The sequence below is a fragment of the Choloepus didactylus genome, chromosome 3, assembly GCF_015220235.1.
Source record: "Choloepus didactylus isolate mChoDid1 chromosome 3, mChoDid1.pri, whole genome shotgun sequence".
Taxonomy (NCBI): Eukaryota; Metazoa; Chordata; class Mammalia; order Pilosa; family Megalonychidae; genus Choloepus; species Choloepus didactylus.
Window position 1 is genome coordinate 161,538,916 of NC_051309.1, and position 24,926 is coordinate 161,563,841.

Below are 24,926 nucleotides of genomic sequence, written 5' to 3' on the forward strand. Positions count from 1 at the left end.
ACAAATGTATTACCAGTAAAGGAACTTAATCAATAATCACCCCCACCCCCCAAAAAAGAGCCCAGAACCTAAAAAGAGCCCAGAACCTGATGGTTTTACAGAGGAGTTCTACCAAATATTCCAAGAAGACTTAACTCCAAATCTGCTCAAAATCTTCCAAAAAATTTAAAAGGAGGGAACACGCCATAACTCATTCTGCAAGGCCAACATCACCCTCATCCCAAAGCCACATAAAGATACCACAAGAAAAGAAATCTACAGACCATACAGGAAGTTCTAGCAAGAGCAATTAGGCAAGGAAAAGAAATAAAAGGCAATAAAATTGGGAAGGAAGAAGTAAAACTTTCCCTATTTGCACATGATATGATCCTATATACAGAAAATTCTGAGAATCCACAACAGAGCTCCTAGAGCTAATAAATGAATTCAATAAACTGATGGGGCACAAGATCATCACCCCCAAATCAGTTGTGTTTCTCTATACAAACAATGAACAATGGGAGAAGAAATCAAGAAAATAATTCCATTCACAATAGCAACTAAAAGAATCAATATCTAGGAATATATCTAAACAAGGGTGCAAAGGACTTGTACACAGAAAACTACAAAACATTGCTAAAAGAAATTAAAGAAGACCTAAATAAATGGGAGGATATTCCATGTTCATGGATTGGAAGAATAAATATCATTAAGATGTAAATATGACCTGTGGCAGTTTGGAGGCTGTTATGTACCCAGAAAAGCCCATATTCTTTTAATCCATTCATGTGACTGCAAACCTATTGTACATGGGACCTTTTGGTTAGGTTATTTCAATTGAGATGTGACCTAGTGCATTCAAGGTGGGTCTTAATCCTTCTATTGTAGTCCTTCATGAGAGGATAAAGGACAGAAAAAGCCCAGAGAGCTCGGAAAGAAACACCCAGGGAAGTTTGAAGAGAAAAAGCCCCTCAGAGGAGCTGAGAGACAAAGCCACTGAAGCCAGAAGCTGAAAGCAATGAAACCCAGGAGAGAAGAACCAGCAGATGCCAGCCATGTGCCTTCCCATGTGACAGAGGTGTCTCAGATGCCAGCAGTCTTTCTTCAGAGAAGATATCCTCCCATTTATGCCTTTATTTGGACATTTTCATGGTCTTAGAGTTGTAACTTGTAAGCTGATAAATCCCAGTCATTTCTGGTATATTTCATTTCAGCAGCTTTAGCAAACTGAAACACTACCCAATGCAATTTATAGATTCAATACAATCCCAATCAAAATTCCAACAGCATTCTTTGAGGAAAGGAAAAGCCAATTATCAAATTTATATTGAAGGGTAAGGGACCCCAAAAAGCTAAAGCCACCTAGAAAAAGAATGAAGTTGAAGGACTCATCCTTCTCGATCTTAAAACTTATTACAAAGTCATAGTAATCAAAATAGCATGGTATTGGCACAAGGACAATGGAATTGAAGCAAGAGCTCAGAAATCAACACCCAAATTTATGGCCAACTGAGATTTGACAAGGGGACCAAGACTACTCAAATGGGAAAAAAGTAGTTTCTTCACCAAATGGTGCTGGGAAAACTGGTCTCCATTTCTAAAAAAGGAAGAAGGATCCCTACCTCACATTGTATGCAAAAATCATCTCTAATGTATTAAATACCTAAATATGAGCTAAAACTATTAAACTCCTAGAAGAAAACAGAGGGATACATTGTTAGGACCTTGGGTTAGGCAATGGTTTCATAGACTTTACACTCAAAGTACAAGCAACAAAACAAAAAATAGATAAATGGGACCTCATCAAAATAAAAAACTTTTTTCCTCAAAGGACTTTACATGAAAGTAAAAAGCCTACACAATGGGAGAAAACATTTGGAAACCACATATGCAATACAGGATTAATATCTGGCATATATAAAGAAATCGTTCAACTTAACAACAAAAAGACAAATAATGCAATTAAGAAATGAGCAAAAGACTTGAATAGATATCTCTCCAAAGAAGATATACTAATGGACAGAAAGTACATGAAAAGATGCTCAACATCATTAGCTATCAGAGAAATGCACATCAAAATCACAATGAGATACTCCTTCACACCCATTAGAATCGCTGCTATTAAAAAAGAAAACAAACAGAATATAACAAGTGTTGGAGAGGATGTGGAGAAATAGTAACAGTCATTGATTGCTGGTGGCAATATAAAACGGTGCAGCTGCTGTGGAAGATGGTTTGGCATTTCCTCAGAAAGCTAAGTATAGAACCACCATAGGACCCAGAAATCCCACTACTGGAACTGGCATTCTAGAAACAAAAAAAGTGAAAGCAGGGGCTCAAACAGATATTTGCACACCTATGTTCATAGCACCATTATTCACAGTTGCCAAAAGATAGAAGCAACCCAAGTGTCCATCAGCTGATGAATGGATGTACAAAATGTGGTATATACATACAATGGAATATTATTCAGCTGTAAATAGAATGATGTCCTTATACATGTAAACATGGATGAACCTTGCAGACATCATGTTGAGTGCAGTAAGCCAGACACAAAAGGACAAATATTGTAGATCTCATTGATTGGAAATAATTAGTATAAGAAAACTCATAAAGTCATAATCTAGAATATAGTTTACCAGGGACTTGGTAGGGTTAGGGAATAAGAAGTTAAATCTTAAAATGTACAGATTCCTGTTTGGAATGATGGAAGTGTTTTGGTAATGGATGATGGTGATGGTAGCAAAACATTTTGAACACAATTAACAAAACTGAAATATATATCTGAATATGACTAAAAGCGGAAATGTTAGGGTGTATATATATTAAGAGAATAAACATTTTTTTTTAAATCCATGGAACTACAGTACACAAACAGTGAACCCTAAGTTAAACTGTGGACTTTAATAGATAGTACAATTAAAAAAATGTGCTGTCATCAGTTGTATCAAATGTCCCACACCAGTGCATGGTGTTTTTGTTGGGGTGGTATATGGGAATACTGTATTTTATGCATGATTGTTCTGCATGAACCCACAACTTCTCTAATAAAGGAAAAGAATACTATAGTTAAAAATTAATTAGACTACATGTGTCATCATTGATGAGTTTTGGAAATACAATGTGGAGGGATAAAAGCAAGTTGTTGAACCACAATTGCATGGAACTTTGAATAGGAAGTGAGATACGGTAAGTTAGTATAGGCTGAAGTGAAATAGTGACACATCCCAGAGTAATTTGGGCAGATAATAAAAAATATATTTACAGCCTCCCCCCCGCCCTAGCCCCAAGGATCTGGGGGAAGGTGCGGAAGTGTTGGACTTCCTCACCTGGACTGGTGTTGATGTTGTCACAAACATTGGGACTGACGGTTTGATGTGCTGAGCCCTCGATCATGCAACTTGCCCTTATGAAGCTCGTTAGTGCAAAGGAGAGTCTAAACTTGCATGTAATTGTGCCTAAGAGTCTCCCTCTGAGTGCCTCTTTGTTGCTCAGATGTGGCCCTCTCTCTCTCTAAATGAGCCACCTCAACTGGTGAACTTGCTGCCCTCCCCACTACGTGGGACCCGACTCCCAGGGGTGCAAGTCTCCCTGGCAATGCAGAATATGACTCCTGGGGATGAATCTGGACTTGGCATCATGGGACTGAGAGTATCTTCTTGACCAAAAGGGGGATGCAAAATGAGACGAAATAGTTTCAGTGGCTGAGAGATTTCAAATGGAGTCAAGAGGTCACTCTGGTGGACATTCTTATGCACTATATAGATAACACCTCTTAGGCTTTAATGTATTGGAATAGCTAGAAGTGAATACTTGAGACTACCAAACTCCAACCCAGCAGTCTGGACCCCTGAAGACGATTATATAATAATGTAGATAACAAGGAGTGAGAGTGTGATTGTGAAGACCTTGTGGATCACACCCCCTTTATCTAGTGGATGGATGAGTAGAAAAATGGGGATAAAAACTAAAGGACAAATGGGGTGGGATGGGGGGGATGGTTTGGGTGTTCTTTTTTCACTTTTATTTTTTATTCTTGTTCTGGTTCTTTCTGATGTAAGGAAAATGTTCAGAGATAGATTGTGGTGATGAACCCATAACTATGTGATCATACTGTGGACAATTGATTGTATACCATGGATGATTGTATGGTGTGTGAATGTATTTCAATAAAACTGAATCAAAAAAAAAAAAAGAATACAAGAAAAAATACATATTTGAAAATATCCTATTTCACAAAAATAATTATGTATGCATTATATTTACAACACGTTCTAAATAATTTTTAATTTCATAAGTATGGTATAAAGAACTGGCTTATTAAGGATATTTTGGCAAAAATAAATTTAAAAGTACAAAAAAAAAAAAGCAAGTCATTGAATGAGTATGATATTGTTTGGTGGAAAGCCATTTCTCCATTCTTTTCATCTCTTTTCTTGTCGTTTAAGGAAGAATTATCCTTAAATACTCCTTGCCTCTTGCCCCACTTCTTATTCTGCCCCAGTAGAAGTGGAGTGAGTAATCTGATTGGCAGCTTTGAGAAGAATAAGTGGGCATGGTCTCCCCAGCATTTCCTTCTTCCTCACAGGTTCTAGCTAGCTCTCAGGAGCATGATTGCTCTACCTGCTATTCTGGCAGGGCCCTAAAATTAGGAGGTTTGCCTCTGTAGGCAATGATGAGACCTGGTGGTGAGGAAGTCGGCCTAATTCCCATGCTCAGTTTGCAGCCTATCTGTCTCACACTAAGCTACATGCCCAATTTAGCTTTTATCTCTAATTAAGGTAATGTTTTCGGCCTCTATCTGTAACTCTGTTATCTTCTTTCTCAATTTAGAATCTGGCCCCCCAAAAAGTGTGCTATTTATTGGACCATTTGAAAGTCCCCAACAGATAATATTTATAAAACCTTTAAAAACATTAAAAAACAAAACAGAAAATGCAATGCAATTATGGATATGTGTGGTGAGAACATATAACATGAACTAGAAGGACACTACTATCAGGGAGAATTTACCTCTCGAAAATAACAAGAATGGGATTGGAAAGGAGGGAGAATCTTTAAATGTTTCTACATTTTATTTCCTAAAAAATAGGAGAAGTTCTGAAATATGGAAATAGGGTGACACTAATAAGCCTGGATCGTAGCTTTTGTTTGCAATGTTTTATAAAGAGAAAGTCCTTATATGGAATTATATATATACTAAAACATATTTAAAATCTGAAATGGAATTTGGGATATCCTGAAGTGGAATTTGTGGTATCATGGAATGGAATTGGGTTATGGCATTTGGTCAAGGAATCCGCTCCCCAATGTACTTGTCTTTGACACATTTGACTTTTTTCAGGGAAGTACTGAGAGTAGGACAGTTGTACATATGAGAATAAGATAACGACCTACGTTCCTTGAAATCCTGACCACAGTACCTCCAGAAAGATATAAAGATTCTGAGAATGTCTGTAGATAAACAACTAAAGAATGGAGCTGCATGATGAAGACAAAATGAAATGTTTGGGACTCCAGTCAGAAACAATGAGGGAGTATCCTCCCCAGTACTAGGTTGAAGAAGCACTGAGAAATTTTTGAGGACTGGAGGAAAAATATAACAAAACATTGCTTTGTAAGGCAGGCAGTTTCTTTAGAAACTTCATAACTTAGGGGTGCATAAAGGTATAAATAAATAGATTTTTATCAGTCATAGGAGGGTAATCACTCCTTTCTATAAATCATCCTTTGATTTGTCTGAAACAGAAAGCTCTTTTCAGTGGTCTGGAGTACTGACTCAACAGAACATTTGCCTTCTGAGCTTTGTTTTATTCTTCTATCATAATTTCAGACAGAGAAAAATGATAGGCAATTTCAACAAGAGTGAACAAAAAAGAATTGATTGATTGCCTCATTGATTCTTTTTTTTTTAATTTCCAAAATAGTGACCAGACTCCAAATTAAGTGACACAGAAGTATTCAAAATCCTCCAGAGTCTCAACTTCACATCAAATGATGAAAAGCTCATTATGGCTTCCATCCTCAGGCCCCTACTGTACAAACCCAGTGACTAAACCAAACATTCTAGAAAACATAATCTAATTTTTCCTCATGAGTCTTCATATTATCTAACATTATTTAGCTAATAGGCCTTAGAAAGAAAGTACTTTTGAAACATATTGTTTACTTTAAATATCTCTCAACTTTAAAAAATTTAGGGTAAAAAATTTTCTTTCTTCCTTTCTTTTTGCAAAGATAATGTGATGGCAAGTAATACCCAGAAATAGTTGCTTTCTCTTTGTTCAAATTTTCTCGCAGAGAAAATTAAATGAACTTTAGGAAACTTCTACAGACATTTTAAACTCACAAATTTCTTACTCAAATACATGTGGTAAATTTTTCTTTCATGCTCTTTAGATGGGTTAACATTGTTTAAATTAAGAATGCTATAGCTCCAATGTTCATCAGTACAAATTTGATGTTTAACAAAACAATGAAAAAATACGTCTTTCAGTCTTTGTACAAAAACTGACTTGCTTTCTCAATCAGTGGACAGAGTTGATTGTATTTATTTACTTGATGTAGTGGAAAACTTTTATTTTAAATAACTTTAAACTTTCTCTCTTTTTGTGTGAACTCACTTCAAAATATCTCTATAATTTAGACCAAAAAAATGGAGAAAATATAAAATTACAAGTAATTTTACCTTCCAAAATGTTAACATCATTTTACTATACTTAGCTCTAGTCTTTTAAAAATTCCATATATTTAAATACATAAAATGTGTATATATTTATATAACCAAACAAAAGAAATATAAATAAGTATTTATATGTATTTGTTATTGTTTTAGTTTTAAAAATGAGAAAAATTAGATATATTGTTATGATTTTTTTGTGAGAGGCATTTTTCACTTAACTATATAATAATAATAATTATAATTGTAATAATGCAGGTTTCTATGCCATTAAATATTCTTACACTTGTAATTGACAAATAAGACTCAATTATATTGATGGATTCTAATTTATTTAATATGTCCCTAATTGGTGGACATATAAATTTTTTCCAATTTTCCATAAACATATTTTTACAGTATTGAGAGAACTCTTGTAGATTTTACAGTCTCTAAAAATACTTCTTAAATATATATCATAATTGCTAGAGATACTTTTTCCCCAAGGTTTTGTTCCTAGTTCTACATTCCCAGGTAATGACTTATTTGAGGGTCTGCAGAAAGCAGCACAGCCAGTTGAGTGTTGCATGTGGAATTCTTTCTGCCTTTGGCTGCTTTGGAGCATTTCCTTCTATTGTTATATAAATCTTCTGTTTGCTTAAGGGACCCTAGGAAAGTTGGAAAATCTTTTTGAACAAGAGATCTTGTTGAAATCCTTTGGATAGAGAAGGATAATTATGATTGAAGTCACACAGAAAATGCCTTCCACACTAACTTGTTACGATATTTAAAAGTACTACAAACAGAGATATGACTTGAGATTAAGTTATTGTTTATAAAAGGTTGGGGTTGAAATGCAAATATCTTTCACTGGAAGAATAAATTATTAACCAACAACATGGATCATTTTATGGAGTTAGCTTTAATTTCCTAGACAAGAGTACGAAGGGAGGGACACATGGGAGACAAAAAATGTTTTAAAATATAAAATTAGTTTTGAGAGGGAATTCACTGAAATGGAAATAGGTACATTGTTAAATTTTCTCCCTCAGCCAATTTTGATTTAACTGCATCTTCTTAGCTAGTTACTGAGGCTTATAGACTCCCCAGGTCAGGAGAGGCCTTTGGTTCTGTGGATGCGCTAGCAGAGAAAACTGGTGCAGGGCTTTTTTTCCCAGTGACTTCAGTGAGCACTTGGATATCTGCATGGGGCATTCAGATAAGGATTATGTAAAGGGAACAATCCTGGAAAATAGCTTGACCTACAGAACATTGTGGACCAGAGTTATAGGGGAAGGGGCATATTGATTATATACATGAATATGACTGGTCTCCTTGGCTTCCAAAGGAGAAGAAGTTAAATGATCCTGGTCCTGAAAGAAAGAGACCATTTCCTCCCTGTTTCTCAGCAGACATCTGGAGACCCCTGTGCAGTGTTGTAAGGGACACTGCTTAACTGTCAGTCGTTTTGGGGAATGCTGCCTCTTAGAGTAATCCAACAACCATGAGCGTCAGTGAGCAATCAACAACAAAAACAAATCCATATCATGAAAATAATAATAAAAATATCTTCATGGGTCCAAAAGCTGGGGAAAAGATGTATGAAAAGAAGACCATATGCACAGTGAAAAGCTATTGGAATAGATGGGTGTCAATATGAACAGAAATAATCACACTTGAAGAAATTAAAGTTGCACTACAGATACAAAATAAGATCTAAATGCATTCACTAAAAAATAAATTTCCAACTAAATAAATCAGTGGATAGAATATCTGCTGCCAGTCCTATTGTAGTAACTAGAACTTGACCTGCCCTTCCACTGTAAACAAACAGAAACCTCAACAAAATACATGAAACAATAGTTTTCTGACAGTGAACAATGGACAGCTAGGATAGTAATCTCTGAGAGAAGGGAGACAGAAAAAGTAAGCCTTAGAACCACATTGGTTTTCTGTCTGCAGGCAATTTCCAGACCACAATGCAAACAAGACCATCCAAGCATAATGCAGCAACTTCACTGAGTTGAGACAGAGATCAGAATTTGGGGAGGTAAAGGCAAATGAAATTTTGAGGCAGAAGATCAGAAAAGGGAGAATTATGCAGAGAAGAGCTCCATAAATTTGCTCGGATGGGTAGGGTGGTACTCCTTAAGCTGGGGGTGGGGAATGAGGAAATTGTATGCTGAGTAATTCTGAGAGCGCAAGAAGATTTGGAAGACATTTGAGTTCTGACTAGCCAAGGTGGAGTGTCCTTGTTAAACACACAGGAAAACACCAAAGAGTCATGTCTCCTTATTAGTATGAATCTACTTCCAGGATACAGACACACAATCTAGATCCATCCTAAGAAAGTTTATAAACAAGCCTTGAAAGAACCAAATTGGTCAATAATTTAGTATTTTAAGTGCTTGCCTGAACAAAAGTCCAACACTCTTTAAAGAAAGAAAACATGATCCAGTATTTAGCAATGTAAATTTTATAGCATTAAGTATCTAATAACAATTACTGATTATGAAGAAGCAGGAAAAGTGCTCATAAAAAGGGGAATTCAATCAATAGATAATCAATTTAATGATTAATTAAATTGATCTATTGATCAATTTAATGGAAACTTAAAAAAAAGGAAACAAGAACAAATGAAACTTCTAGGAGTGTCTGAAATGAAAAATTCACTGGATGGGATTGAGAGCAGATTAGATGTGAACTAGAAAACAGCAATGGAAACAACTCAAACTAGAGCAGAGAGAGAAAAAAAGATTGGGAAAAAAAATGAACAGAAAAGTAATCAGTAAATAGAAAATAGATAATAAACAAAACCAACAGTTGGCTCTTTGAGAAGATCAGTAAAATTGATAAACTCTAGCTAGACTGATCAAGTAAAAAAGAGAGGAGGCACTACTTACCAATATCTGGAATGAAAGAAAGGAGATTACTGCATATGCTACAGAATTAAAGGATAAGGGAATATTATGATAAATGTGATGGTTAAATAGATGGTCATTATTCCAATAGTTTTTTCATGTGTCAACTTTGTTAGGTTATAGTGTCCAGTTGTTTTGTCAAGCAAGCAATGACCTGATTGTTGCTGTGAAGGTATTTTTTAGATGTATTTGGATCAATAGTCTGTGGATAGATTCTACAGTTAATTGCATTTAAAATCAACAAAGGAGATTGCCATCAGCACTGAGGGGAGTGTCCTCATCCAATCAATTGGAGGTCTTAAAAGCCAGAACTGAGGATTTCAGAAGTGAGAAAGAAGAATTTCTGCCTCTACTTCAACCAGCCAGCTTCTCTTGGGGAATTCAACTTTACCTTTATTGGAGTATCCAGTTTTCAGCCTGTCCTATGGAAGTTTGATCTGCTAATCCCATGTTGTATGAGACAAGTTCTCTCTCTCCCTCTCTCTCTCTCTCCCTCTCTCTCTCTCTCTCTCTGTGTGTGTGTGTGTGTGTGTAGTCAGTTCTGTTGTTTCTCTGGAGACCCCTGACTAATACAATCAATTTTGGGCCAACTTTAGTCTAAATTCAATAAAAACTTGAATATCTTGAATATCTCTTAAAGAAATTGAATTCATTCATTTTTTTAATTCACCCTTTAATTGAATTAATTATCCCCCACCCCCATACCCACCCCCCACCAAAAAAGAATAAAAACTTCCAGGTACAGGTGGTTTCACTGGATTATTCAATCTAACATTAAAAAAGAAATAGTACCAATACTATACAAAATTAGAAAATAGAGAGGAGGGGAAACTTTCCCAACTCATTTTATGAGGCCAACATTACTCTGATACCCAAAGGTAGTTGATGGGTAAAGAAAGCTACAGACCAATATCCCTCATGAATGCAGATTCAAATATTTGTAATGTATTATTGAATAAAACCAGCAATATATAAAGAGAACAATACATCATTATCATTATCAAATGTATTTATTTGCAAGAATGCCAGGTTGCTTAAACTTGCAAAAATCAATGTTTTTGCAATATTAACAGACTAAAAAAAAGTCATATTATCATATAAATATATAGAAAAATTTGACAAAGTTTAACACTCATTCATTCTCTCAGAAACAGAAGGAATCTTCCCCAGCCTCATAAAGGGCATCTGCAAAGCAGTAGGTAATATGATGGCCACTCTTCAGTTGCAAATTAATGGGCTGGAAGATGATAGAAAGAAATATTTCAAAGCACGGAACAAAAATATGAAGAGTTGAAAACTGGAAAAAAGGATAGCAAACTTGTATAATAAATTCACAACATATAACATGAAAAATAGGCAAGTAACAGATGAAGAGAAGCAATAATTAAAGAAAGTATAGGAGAATTTTTCCTTAAGCTGAAGAAAGACTTGGATGCAGTATTGAGAAGAAAACACACACATACATGCATATCCTTAAAAAATTCTTGAAACCTAAGCATAAAATAAGTTACAAATTTTCAAAAAAATTAACAAATTTTATACAAAAGTAAATTAATTAAAATATTGTCAATCACCTCTCTTCAACACTGGAAGGCAGAAGACAGTGAAATAATACCGACAGAAAGAAAAGAGATGTAATCCAAGAGTCCTCTATCCAACCTGGATATCATTCACCTTTTAGGGAGGAAGAAAAGTATTTGAAGATGCTCAATCGTTCATAGAGCTTTTCACATAAATACTCTATATGAGGATTCCGAGAAAACAGCAGAAAACAAGAGCAGCACTGAGGTGGGGGAAGATGATTAATAGTGAGTAATTAACCTTGTTATGTATAAATATGGATATTTAAGTGGATAATGATCTATTAGCTGGTATTCTGCAAGGTAAATTTAAATAATAATCTAGAACTAAAAATACTCCATTATCTCAATAAAACTGGCAATTGGAAATAGGAGTCTCAGCACAACAGCATGGAGGAGAAATACAGGGAAAATTAAAGTTAATGAGAAATGTTTGTTATCTTAGTCTCCAATAATATTAGAGAAATATAAATCTGATAATGAGTACAGAGAAAGGAAATTTCATTGTTAATGGGATAGAATAATCTGGTAGAATTTCCAAGTTAACTAGGGGTAAAATGGAAAGAATAGCAAATAGATCATGAGAAAAAATAATGAAGAAACAAAAATATAAAATAAATAGTAAAAAGGAATAAAATATATAGCAATATTCTATTAAGTGTGGACGTGTTGACTTTTTAATGTATGCTGTTTCTAAGAAATGCACTATAAACCAAGTGACCAAGGAAGGTTGAGAACTGTATAAAAAGATCTTAATTTTTTTTTGATAAAATAAGTATCTAGGAATTGTCAGGAAATGTACAAATGAGAAAAGTTGTATTGGATTTCCCAAGAATTTCCCTTAGATACAAGAACAAACTATAAAGGCACTCCAAACAAATGAATATGGTATTAGTATATAAATAAACACATACAACAGAAGAACAGAAAACAGAATCCAGATATATTCTGTTTTACAGAGGGATTTAATATGTAACAAAGTGATAGCTCAAATTAGTGGGAAATGGATAGATTACTTAACAAAGGGCAATGGTACCATTGACTTATTACCTGGAAAAAAATGAATTGGATCCTTCTCTTTAACTTATACAAATCAAAATTAGAGATGGATTAAATAACTAAAAGTCAAGAATAAAACAATAATAAAGCTAAAATAAAATCTGGACATGCAAAGAGGTAGAAAAATGAGACTTATAATTAAGAAACAATGAATAGAAGCCAACCAACCCATACATGATTTAGATACTGGAGTCAGCAGATAAAGGCTTAAATAAAAACTTGTTTTTAGTAGGTTAAAGAATAGAGTAAAGGGTGGAAAGGTAGAGAATTTTAGCAGAGAATTGGAAATTATCAAAAGAATTAAATGGACATTCTAGAATTGAAAAATACAATATCTGGAGATTAATAACGCATTGGACTAGATTAACCACAAGCTGGATACAGTAAACTCAGAGACAGGTCAAAATGAAATAAAATGGAATAATAAATGGAAAAAAACAACAGAGTGTAAAAGACATGTGGGATCTATTCAACTGGTCTAGTATTCATATTTTTAGAGTCCCAAAGGGAGAGAAGACAGAGAATGGGACAGAAGCAATATTTGAGACCTAATGTTGAAGAACTTTCCAAAATTGATGAAAGAAATCAATGCACAGAAAAAAGGAGTTCAGTGTATAAGTAGAATACGTATAAGTAGAATAAATACAAAGAAAACCACAACTAAGCACATTATATTCAGAGTACTAAAAAACAGAGATAATGTGAAAAAAATATTAAAAATTACAAGAAGGAAAGAAAAGGAAAAATTTGAAACTGATGGTTGTTTTCCACAGAATCTATGGAAGCCACAAAACAATGAAATTATATTCTTTTAAAGTGCTAAAGTTAAGAAACAAACCTGCTCATCAAGAATTCTACATTCAGTGAAAACATCCTTCAAGAATGAAGATAAGATAAAAATGTTCTAAGACAAAGAAAAGCTGAAGAAATTTGTTGCCAGCACACATTTTATTCAAGTTGAATAAAAGTAATCCCAGATGGAAGCAAGGCAGAATGAAGAGTACTGGAAAGGGGTAAATGTGTAGAATATTGATTGCTTAAAACAAAATTATAATAGTTTCTTCGGGGTTTAACAGCATATGGAGAAGTAAAATATATGACAACAAGAGTACAAAGGGTAGGAGGGGTAAATGGAGTTAAATTGCTTCAAAGTTCTTGCATTGTTTTGGAAATGCTGAAAGTATTAATGTAAGTGTGACTATAAGAAGTTAAGAATGCATGTTTTAATCTCCAGGGTAACCACTAAAAGAAAAAATACAATAAAAGCTACTAAAGTGGATAAAATGGAATTTTAAAAGGTACCTGATTAATCCAAAAGAAGGAAGGGAAGAAGAAATAAAGGAAAGAATATTTGGAGCAAATAGAAAACAAATAGAAAATCTTGCTATTGTAAGGCAGTAGACTGAAAATAAACTATACTAATAATTACATGCAATGTAAATGTTTTAAAGACTCCAATTAAAATCCAAAGATTGTTAAACTGGTATTTGAGAAAACTAAGACCCAACTGTATCCTATTTAAAGAGACAAACTTTAAATATAAAAATCCAGGTAGGTGGAAGTTGAAAATACTGAAAAAGAGATAACATGAAACACCAAGCAAAAAAACCTGGAGTGACTATATTAATATCAGAAAATGTAAACTTTAAGACAGAAGTCTATTTTATACTGAAAAAAGAAGAAGCCATAATGCTAAATTTGTATGCAGCTAGTAACGTAGTTTTAACATCAGTTAATAATAAAAATTGAATGATTTCCCCCTTCCCTGAATTTGGGAAAAAGATACTGATGTCCATTATCACCATTTTTTCTTAATATTATTCTGGAGGTAATATCAATGGCAAAAGAGCAGGAGAGTATATCTCAAGTATAAACACTAGAGAGAAAGGAGTAAAACTCATTTTTTTTCAGATGACATGAATGTATATGTAGAAAATCCAAAAGAATCTATGACCAAAGTGTTAAAATTTAATAAGTGAATTTAGCAAGATCTTTGGCTGCAAAATCAATATAAAAATTGATTACATTTCTAGCAATCACAATTATTAACTATAATTAATTTTAAAATCAAACAAAAATTCATAAAAATTCCTAGAAATAAATTAATGATGTGAAATGTATCCAAGAGCTCCATGTTGAAAACTACCAAACATTGCTAAGGAAGATTTAAATAAGTAGAGTGATATACCATGTTTATGGATTGGAAGAGTCATTGTATTTAAGATTTCAACTGTCAACAGGTTGGTCTATAGATTCAACTCTTTCCCAGTCAAAATCCTGGCAGGGTGTATGCCTGTGTGTGCAAATTATATGTTATATAGAATAGTCAGAGGAATTTTGAAGACAGGAAACAAAGTTTGAGGACTTACACATGACCAGATATCAAGACTTACATAAATGCTCTGGTAATTGACTGTCATATTGAACCAAGGATAGAAATTTGTCCAATTGAACCAAATGGAGAATGTAGAAACAATCCCATCTATATATGGTCACTTGGTTTACCATTTGCCACTGGCATTTCAAGGTAAAAAGGATGGGCCTTTCAATAAAATAATGCTGAAATAATTAGATGTCTATATGGGAAAAATAAACTGTGACCCCTGACAAAGATCTAAATACAAAGAGCAAAATAATAAAGCCTCTGAATGAAGCAGGAGAATATCTTACCTTGGGGCATGCAAAGCTCTATTTTCTAGGATACAAAAAGCATTAACTACAAAATAGAAGATCGATAAATTGAATGTCATTAAAATTAAGAACTTCTGGTCTTCAAAAAATACCATTAAGAGTGACAAGGGAAGCCATAGATTGGGAGAAGATATTTATAATACACACATAAAATAAATGGCTTGACTCCAGAATATATAAAAATTCTTACAAATCAATAAGAAAAAAATAGCTGGATTACAAAACAGGGAAGAAATTTGAATAGGTCATTCATAAAATTGGCTTCATAAAAGCCAATAAGGGCATGAAAAGATACTCATCAAGGAATGCAAACTAAAACCAAATGAGATATCTTTCCACACCCACCAGAATGACTAAATTAAAAAAGAGTGACAATCAGTACTACGTATGGGCTAGGATATGAGGCAACTGGTACTCAACATTCATTCCTGGTGGGAGTTTAAATTGGTACAACCTCTTTGGAAAAAAGTTTTTCGGTATCTGAACTGAACAATTCTTGTCATAGGTATCTACTCAAAAGAAATGTTGGATACGTCTAGTAATAGACACTTACAATTTTATTTTAGCAGCTTTATTCGCAATAACCTCAAACTTAACCAATTTAAAAAGATTAATTCTAAAACTTACATCTATAAAACACAATGAGGAGATTGAACTTCTTCCACCCTCTGCAATATGATTGAATCTCACATATATGGTAACTGGAGTGAAAAAAAGTAGGCAATAATGAGCTTACTATATGAACTGTCTATATGAAGTTCAAGAACAGCAAAATTAATCTGAGGTTAGAAGTCAGAGTAGTGATTCCCTCTGGTGATGGCGTAGGATGGCAGTAAATATTGTTTGCAAGGGGTTTGGGATGCTGTTAATATTCTGTAGCTTGATGGAGGCAGTGTATACTTCATACTTAAAATTTCTGCACTTCACAATATGTATGTTATATCTCAATTTAAATGTTAAAAAATGTAAACAGGAAATACACACACAAAAATTAATCCAGAGGCCAACAGAGGAAAATATGCTCAAATTTCAAATGAGGAAATGCATGTTAAAACAACAAAGGGACATCACTTTACACATATGAGACTGCCAAAAAATTAATAAGCAGGCCACACAATGCTGGTGGAAATGTGAATTATTACAATAGCTTAGAATGCAATGTGACAAGATCTATTAAAACTAAAAATACATATACTTTTGACCAGTGATCTCACATCTGAGAATCTGTCATAGAAATAAAAGCTCTCATATTTAATGATATATGTAAACTTTGTTTATTGCAGCATTGTTTGTAGAGGCTAAAATTATTTATTTTAAAAAATTTGGTAGATATACATCCTGCCATAGTATAAACCATTAAATATTCATAAGCATGTTTTAACTGAAAAAAATAAGGACAGAATATCAGAATAAAGTTCAGTCTTTGAAACAAATCATTTTAGCTTTTTGAAAAAATTCACAATATTGTGTGTGTGTCTGTGTGTTTGGTTTGTCTCTCTGTAAATGTTAAAAACTTACCATGGACCAGTATTTGCTAACCCTGTCCAATACCATGCTGTACCCCTACCAAAAGATAGAAAACTTTAGCATCTCTGTGGAAGACTGAAGCAGGAAATGACTGGGTTCCAGAAGTAAAAATGTAAACTTGACATTCTGAAATACAATTTAAAGCCATGCTATTTGGTTAAGATATTCTGGATAGAGCAGCAGCCAGAAGACCCACTTGGCAGTGAGTAAATCCATGTAGCTCTTTTAGCGCAACGACATCAGTAACCCATTGAGTAAAGAAATAGAGTCATGAGAAATAATTTGTTCTAAAGTGGTCTCCAGAGCTACAAAAATAGGACAGTCCTCTTGAGCTTCTGGGCATGTGGAAACACTGTTAGTTCCTCTCCGAAATTTTTAATCTCACTCTTATACATAGCAAACAACTCCATTACCAATGTTATCTGTGAATTCAAACTACAACAATGCATTATATATGTGTACTAACATATTTGTTGAATTTGAAAGTACGCAGCAATGTGAGAGTTGGAGCAAGGCTGTTGTTTACAACATATATCATCAAATGAAGAACAGATGATCTAAGAATGAACATTTGTTGGAATGATCTCTCTGGGCTTAAATATTTATTTTACTTCCTCTACCCACCCCCCTCCCTTTTGACAAAGTACTATGTTTTCCAAAATCTACAATATGAAACCATGGAAAGTTTATGACAAAAATCACCTCAAATTGCTACCATAAATTATTGCCTCCTACATATCTTTTTCTTGCAATGTGCAATTAATCAAGGAAACAACATACTCTTTCTAATTAAGGAACTGATTTAAAGAGTTTTATTTTAGGTGTGAGAAGGAGTGTTGGTTTTTGGGGAAAAAAATTACATGTTTGCCATATAAAATGTGCTGTACTTTCATTTCTGTCTTCAGGGTTTACTAAATAATCCCAAGGAAAGGAAATCCCTTGTCCTATTCTTCGGTGCAAATGGGAACTCATACCTGTACAATTTCAAGATTTTGAAGATGATCTTGAAGGAAACGATGGCTCAATGAATAGTTTACATGGCAGATTTTTGGGAGAATCACTTAAAAGAGTAGTCCAAGATCAAGATGTACATCTCTTTAAAGAGGATGAGGAAGATTTGTTTCTGTTAGCTCCTGTAGGGCATGATGAGGATCCCATTGCCTATTTTATAGATTTCCCAGATTTCTTACTTGTTAAGATCAATTATTTCACCCCCATATTATTTCAACATTTATCCTTGTGGTGCAATGATTCATCTGTCTATTCATCCATTTATCCATCCTTCCTTCCATCCTCCCACCCATCTAACTATCTTCTCTCCAACCAATAAATGAGTATTTGCTGAGCACTTACCAGCTGTATACACTGTTAGGTCCTGAAAATTCAAATATGAATAACAGTTCACCTCTGATGTGGAAAAATGCACAGCTCAGTAGAAAAATACAAAATACCATTTGCTTCATTCTTTGAATTATTTTTCTAAAACTGGAACATGTCAAGAACCTTCAAGGGGTCTGCATTGCTATCACTCTAATTTCATCCTCAGTAACTTTGCAGCCTCACGTGTATCACATTCCTTCTCAAAGCCCATTCTTTGGCCTAGTTATCTATATTCTGTTTCTAACACCTTTGGTCCTTGTATTTTCCTAACTCCTTAAACCTTACTCATGTTGTTCCATTAATCCTGAACAAGCTTTCTCCAATTCTAGGCCCAACTCAAATGCTGCTGCTTAGGGAAGTCTTAGATCCTCTTATAGAGAATTAATTACTCTTTATTATTATTATTTTTAAACAATCTAACAGCACATTGTACCTCTACTGAGGGGTCCTAGCCTCACTCTTCTACAGCTTATTTTCAGAATTATCATTGTAAAGCATAAGCTTGATCACACCACTCCTCTGTTTAAAACCAGTTAATGACTTTTGTTGCCCTTAGGATAAAGCTCCAGCATGGCATCCAAGATACTTTATGATTTGACTCCTACTTTACCTTTCCACTGATGTCTCACTGATCTCCTGCCCCAGACATACCAAATCATGTGAAGTTTCTTGAGCACAACATATTTTCCCACTTGTGCAGTCCTTTGCACAAGTGATTTTCTTTTCTTGAAATGTACTTATTTCTCTTTTCAACCTGTTAATTCTTATCTTCTTTCAGATCTCTATCGTGTCTTGTCTTTCCCCTAGCAAAGCACATGCATTAGGTGCTAGCAATAGATATTCCATAAATGTTTGTTTAGTTAAGAATATGGAGTTGAGCCACCATATGTTCCCTCAGGAAAGGTATAAGCTATTCATGATAATGCTTTGCCACATAATCGAACAGCCTGTGAGAACTGGAGAGAAGCAGGTGATCATTAAAGCTAGCAAATATTCCTGCCCCACTATATATAGACCAAATTTTCTTATGTTAACTTGCTTTGAAGCATAGTTTTACTGGGGTAAGAATAACAGTTATCTGTGTGGAAATACGGTAGGTATGGATTCAAAGAGTCAAATCACTTAGAGCTACAAAACCAGTTAATGCGTAGGTCCCAAATATTTCTTTTTTGATTTAGTTTGTCCTTGGGGAAGGGGCGTCTCTCTTTATTATCTCAAGAAACCACTAAGCTCTAGGTGAATTAACAGAACTCTTCATTAGTAGCTGTGCAAGTGAGCTGGACTCTGGGGATTGGGTCATTCCCACAGTGTTTTCAGGTTAGTGGTCATAGTTTAAAGGAACTCAAGGGAACCAAGATCAATAGGCCATGCTCTCTGGAAGTCACCAGTTGTGGAGATCTTCAGAGGATGTGTCTGATTCATGGACCAGAATAAAGAAACCTGGAGATTCTTCATAATGTGTGTGTGGTGGAAGAGGTCACTATTACTATTCTGGAAAGGTAGAGGATAGGGTCACTGTACCTTGCATTTTAAAGGGGGATGCAACCAAATTTTGTAATCACAGTTTGGTGAGGTCTGGGTACTTCTGGGTTATATTTTATTAAGTAAGTCATACTAAATTTCCTCTTGTTTTTGAAATAATTCATAGTTTGCACATTTAAAAATTAAGATAATATAAAACTATAGCACATAGGACATTGAGAAATCACAGATTGACTTCTTTGCCTCCAAGAAGGTCCTTACTGAAGGAGTTGTTTACTTGATTCTTAAAATTCTTCAGCGGGTAAGATTCCCTAACATCTGTTGGTGACTAGCTCTTTTGTCTTCCTTGCAGCCATGTAGTTTACTTTTGTATTATCCTCCTGTAGCAATTTAAAATCCTGTTTTCTTTTTTGTGGCCTTGAGTTAAAATGACAGCATTTCTTAGTTGGTATGATAAATGAAGCAAACTTTCAATTTTCTGTGCTAATGGGGTGGGTAAGTGGGGGAAGAATATGAATAAATGAAATCTAACATATTCTCCAAACCTCATTTTAGCCATTAGTTTTGACTTTTTCTCCAACAAAACTTTAGAAAGGTCTACTAAAGAGCAACAAGCTGATTTGAATTTCTTTTTCACTTGTTTATTCTCTGGTGGAGGTGATAATGATCCTTGAGTTTCCCAAAGGAGGGGGAGACAGTGGGAGATGGAGAAGCCAGGGATGTGGGTAAATTGGAGGCTATGTTCATGCATTTATAAAAGCTTTAAGTTTTTGGCTTACTGCTCTGCTTTCTGCAATTGCTCTGTAACTTCATTTAGCGTTGTAAGTCAGGAAATCATTGTGCATGCATTATTTTGAATGTGCAAAATGTACACTCTTTTTCACAGTATTCTGTACTGAGCAATAATAATTTAGCAAGTTTGAATTCAAAATCCATGAGCAACATGACAATTAGGTGTTACAAAGGAAACTTAACTTGCTATTTTGTAAAAATGGGACAATAAAATAATAATATTTCCTTAGTAATTAAAAATGAAGCCAATTAAAGGTATGCAAATTAACATAAATGGAAGAATCTTAAATTTTGCGTTTCCTGACTGATAGGATTAAACTTCCAAAAAAAGTGTGAATTAATGCAAATGTTAACATTGCATCTCCTAAATCCTTTTCTACTTTTACCACCAAGAACAGAATATAGAAAAGTAAAAATACATAACGATAGGCTAGTCTCTGCTTGTTTTGTCATTTATCCAAGGAATACCAAGTCTGCTTAGAAACTGTAGAAAACTTAGCAAGATTTCAGGTAGCAAACATAAAGTCCCAAGGGGGAGTCCTTAACTCTTAGCTGGATTGTCTTTTGCTGAGAATGTGATTAGAGAAACAGTTGTTAAGACCATCACCTGCAGACTTAATTCTCAAACAATTCTTGTATAAACCTGAGTTCCAAGCATTTCAATGTATGTATATGAGTGCATGTATATATGAAATATATGTGTATCTATTGTTTTAGTTTGCTAATGCTGCAGAATGCAAAACACCAGAGACGGATTGGCTTTTATAAAAAGGGGGTTTATTTGGCTATGCAGTTACAGTCTTAAGGCCAGAAAGCATCCAAGGTAACACATCAGTAATCGGGTACCTTCACTGGAGGATGGCCAATGGTGTCCGGCAAACCTCCGTTAGCTGGGAAGGCATGTGGCTGGCATCTGCTCCAAAGTTCTGGTTTCAAAATGGCTTTCTCCCAGGATGTTCCTCTCTAGCAAGCTTGCTCCTCTTCAAAACGTCACTCACAGCTGCACTGAGTCCTTCTCTCTGAGTCAGCTCATTTATATGGCTCCATTGATCAAGCCCACCTTGAATGGGTGGGGCCATGCCTCCATGGGAATATCTCATCAGAGTCATCACCCACAGCTGGGTGGGGCACATTCCAAGCAAATCTAATCAGCACCAAAACATCTGCCGCACAAGACTACATCAAAGATAATGGCATTTGGGGGACACAATACATTCAAACTGGCACATGTATGCATGCATGTATGTATATGTGTGTATGCACATATGTGTGTATGCATGTGTGTATAAGTGGATATACAAGAGCAATCACACACAAACGCACACATGTTCTTACTGTTAATCTGCATTCCTGTGAGTGTGAACCCATTGTAAATAGAATCTTTTGAAGATGTTATTTTTAGTTAAAGTGTGGCCAACAGTCAGGATGGGTCTTAATGCATATTCCTGGAGGCTTTAGAAAGGAAGCCAGAAGTCAGAGAAAGCTTCAGGGAAGAGGTAGAAGCTGTACATCAGTGGAAAGAGGAAGGCAGATGCAAGGAGAGAGAGATTGCCATGTGATGGGAAGCAGAGATGAATGCCAAGGGACCCCAAGGATTGTGTCAAGCCAGCCTCAGAACACTAGTCTTTGGGAAGAAAGCATGGTCTTGCCAAGGTTTTGATTTTGGACTCCTAGTCTCAGAAATTGTGAGCTAATAATTCTTGTTTAAATCAACCCATTGTCATATTTGTTATAGCAGCCTAGAAAACCAAGACACCCTGATAGGAGCTTTCTGACTGGCTGTCTCTCTTCAAAGGCTCTCTGCCTCAGTTTGCTAAAGCTGCCAAAATGCAATATACCAGAAATGGTTTGACTTTTTGCAAGGGGGTTTATTAGCTTATGATTTTACAATTCTAAAGCTGTGAATGTATCCAAATTAAGGCATCAACAAGAGGATTTCTTCTCTGAAGAAAGGCTGCTGGCATCCTGGGTTCCTCTGTCAGATAGCAAGGCACATGTTTGGCATCTGCTGGTCCTTCACTCCCGGGTATCGTAGCTTTCAGCTTCTGATTCCAGTGGCTTCCTCTCTTAGCATCTCCAGGGCATTCCCTCTCCCTGCTGTCTCCAAATACCTATGCCTTTTATCCTCTCATAAAGGACTCCAGTAAAGGATTAAGACACACCTTGAATGGGGTGGGGTCACATCTCAGTTGAAACAACCTAATCAAAAGGTCCCACCTACAATAGGTCTGTCCCCACAGGAACGGATTAAAAGAACATGGCCTTTTCTGGGGTACATAACAACCTCAAACCAGCACGCTCTCATTTCAGAGGTCTCAATCCTTTGGTGTCACCTTTCTTTCTATTATTTATGGGAGTCTATCTACCATGACTGCCTAGCTCCCCTCTTTCCTTGGATGAGAATTTACATCCATCTTGCTCCTTTTCTAGTGGGATCTAGGGCCTGTGATGGTAGTCTGTCTTCTTCAGGAATCTCTTCTTTCTAACTGGGCTTCTACCCTCATGGCCCTGGGCTGAGAAAGCTGCCTTTGATTACTGTGAAACTGTAAGTTCAGGCATGTTGCAAAAATATCATCCCCATCAGATCTCGAGTCCCACAATGCTAGGTTTATGGTTGCAAATGTGTTTATGTTGACTGTAAACAACTTTGACATTAGGACTTGGCATTCTAGATTCATGCTTATTACCAGATTTCCTTTAGAAATGGAAGGAATAACTCTCCAGAAGATCTCTGCTTTTCTCTACTTTGCATATTTGACACTGCTTAATAAGGCTTCAGGTGTTATTTCTTCTCATCTTTGCCTTCTCATTTATTGAATATCTCACCGACATTAAATATTTTCTAACTGACAAATGCAAAAGCTTTGCTTATTTTTTTGAGGATTCATTTAAGATACAATTTCTAGAAGTGTTTTGTCTTGTAAAAGCTGGAATCATCTGTCAAAAATAAATGCCTGTCTGCTAAACCAAAGATATAGAAAAATACAGTGTTTGAAAAACAAGTTTCCGTAAGAACACAAGTTATAATGACCCATAAAACACAGTTCTTTGCAAACCATCATGTGCAAACTCTTTATTCAGTTTCAGATAATTTTTAAATAGTTCCTGCAGCCCGCCCTCTCTTAATAATGAATGTTTTCAAATTTTTGTTTCTCCCAGATGAAAGTCACTTGTGAAATTTGAAGTTTTATGGTTCCACCATGTTGCGATGACTCACAGCTAAAATTAGGCCTGTTGGGTCATAATCTCACCCTGATGTAAGGCACGGGGGTGTGTTCCTAGTTGACTTGAGGAGTCGCCACCAGAGTTACTGAACCTACAACCAATCAGGGCAGGAAAATCTGGTTGTACTCTCCTCCTATGAAGATGTGTGTTAGACAGCAGGAAGCTGGGGTTCCCGATCTCCCCAAGAGTATCAGAGATGGCTCCGTCTAGGCAGCAAGAGGTGAGAAAGGCAGGTTAGCGGCCTCGGGGTACTAGGGTTCTCAGTTCCCTTCTACTGTTTAACTCCAGTCTTCTCTTTTTAGCTGACACGGGACTGTACTGGTTTATTTTGCTTTTAAATCCCACAATTTACTTCAGAGGAAGCCTTTAGTCAGTGTCCAGAAGGAAATTTCAGTTTTAAAAGTCATATAGCTCTCTTTAATTTGAACAAACCATTTTCAAAGTCTCAGGAGCAATTTTAACTTGCTACTCCAGCACAGTTCTCCCCACTTGGAGATGGAGCCTGCATCCACTGATTTCCTAATTGGTTCTGTGGGCTCGGTAACCTACCCTTCTGCTTATTTCCTAAATGGAATGTTGGGGAAACCTATTTGGTTTCCCCAAATTCTTTTTTCCAGGGTCTTCTCATCTTAAGAGTCTTGACCCAGGTTGTTTTACATAAGCAGATGCTGAGTCAGAGATTGGTGTGCAAGTTATGTATATCTTACATCATATGTAAGGTCAATGTCTGGGAAAGGAAGAGAGATGGACCGAGATTGGGCAGAGGGAGAGATCAAATTGCATTGCTGGTCAGACAACCCATGGAAGCTCTAAGTGTATATAATCCATCAGAGTTGTCCCATGGTGGGCCAAACTGTCCAGGCCTTTATAACCTCACAGCAATCAATCATTGGATGTGGACCACCCCTGGAAGGGTATGGCATTGGCCTCCAGAGGTCTCTGCAGCAGAGGAAAACCTTGAGCAGGTGGCAGCCTGAGGCTGTTAGCTGACAGCACTCCTAGTAGCTGAGTAGCAGTTCCTTTCTTGCATGGAGATCTGGGCATCACATCTCCACCTATACCATGTGTCTTCTTGTTAATCTGGGGCAGAGGGTACACTACAGGTAGCTTAAACTTTCTCCAGATAGACATATAAACTGGAATAACAGAGCCTAATAGTTCTTTGATGGAGAAGAGGGTAGGCTTTTCTGTGCACTATAGGATATTTAACAGCTTACCAGGCTTCTATTTGCTTGATGAAAGTAGCCCCCTCCCTATGAAATCACAACAACCAAAACTGTCTCCAGACATTTTGTCAAATGTCTCCTCGAGGGCAGTATCAACCCTGATTGAGAACCACTGTGTTACATGGACTAAAGGCAAAAGTATAATTTTTCTTTTGTAGTTTGAACTAAATTTAGTATAAACGGGGAAAACCACCTTTTGATGATATGAGAAATCATTAATAATTTTAGTGTGAAAAGAATTATTGCAAAAATTGTTAGAAAAAGTACTTTGTGCTTCAGGGTAGAGATTTCTAAGCATTAAATAATTTTCAGGTCAATAGAATGATAGTTTTTCTTTTTTCACAAGTGTTCTGTAAGTTTGCTAAGGTAGTCTTTTTCTTCTCTCTCTCTTTGCTTTTTTTTTATT

The 24,926-nt window shown here is 35.6% G+C and overlaps 1 long non-coding RNA gene across 4 annotated transcripts in view; it reads left to right on the forward strand.

Annotated features, from left to right (window-relative positions):
• The window catches only part of LOC119529918, a 320,458-nt gene that overhangs the window by 126,425 nt on the left and 169,107 nt on the right, over positions 1 to 24,926 (forward strand). The gene's annotated exons all lie outside the window — the stretch shown is intronic.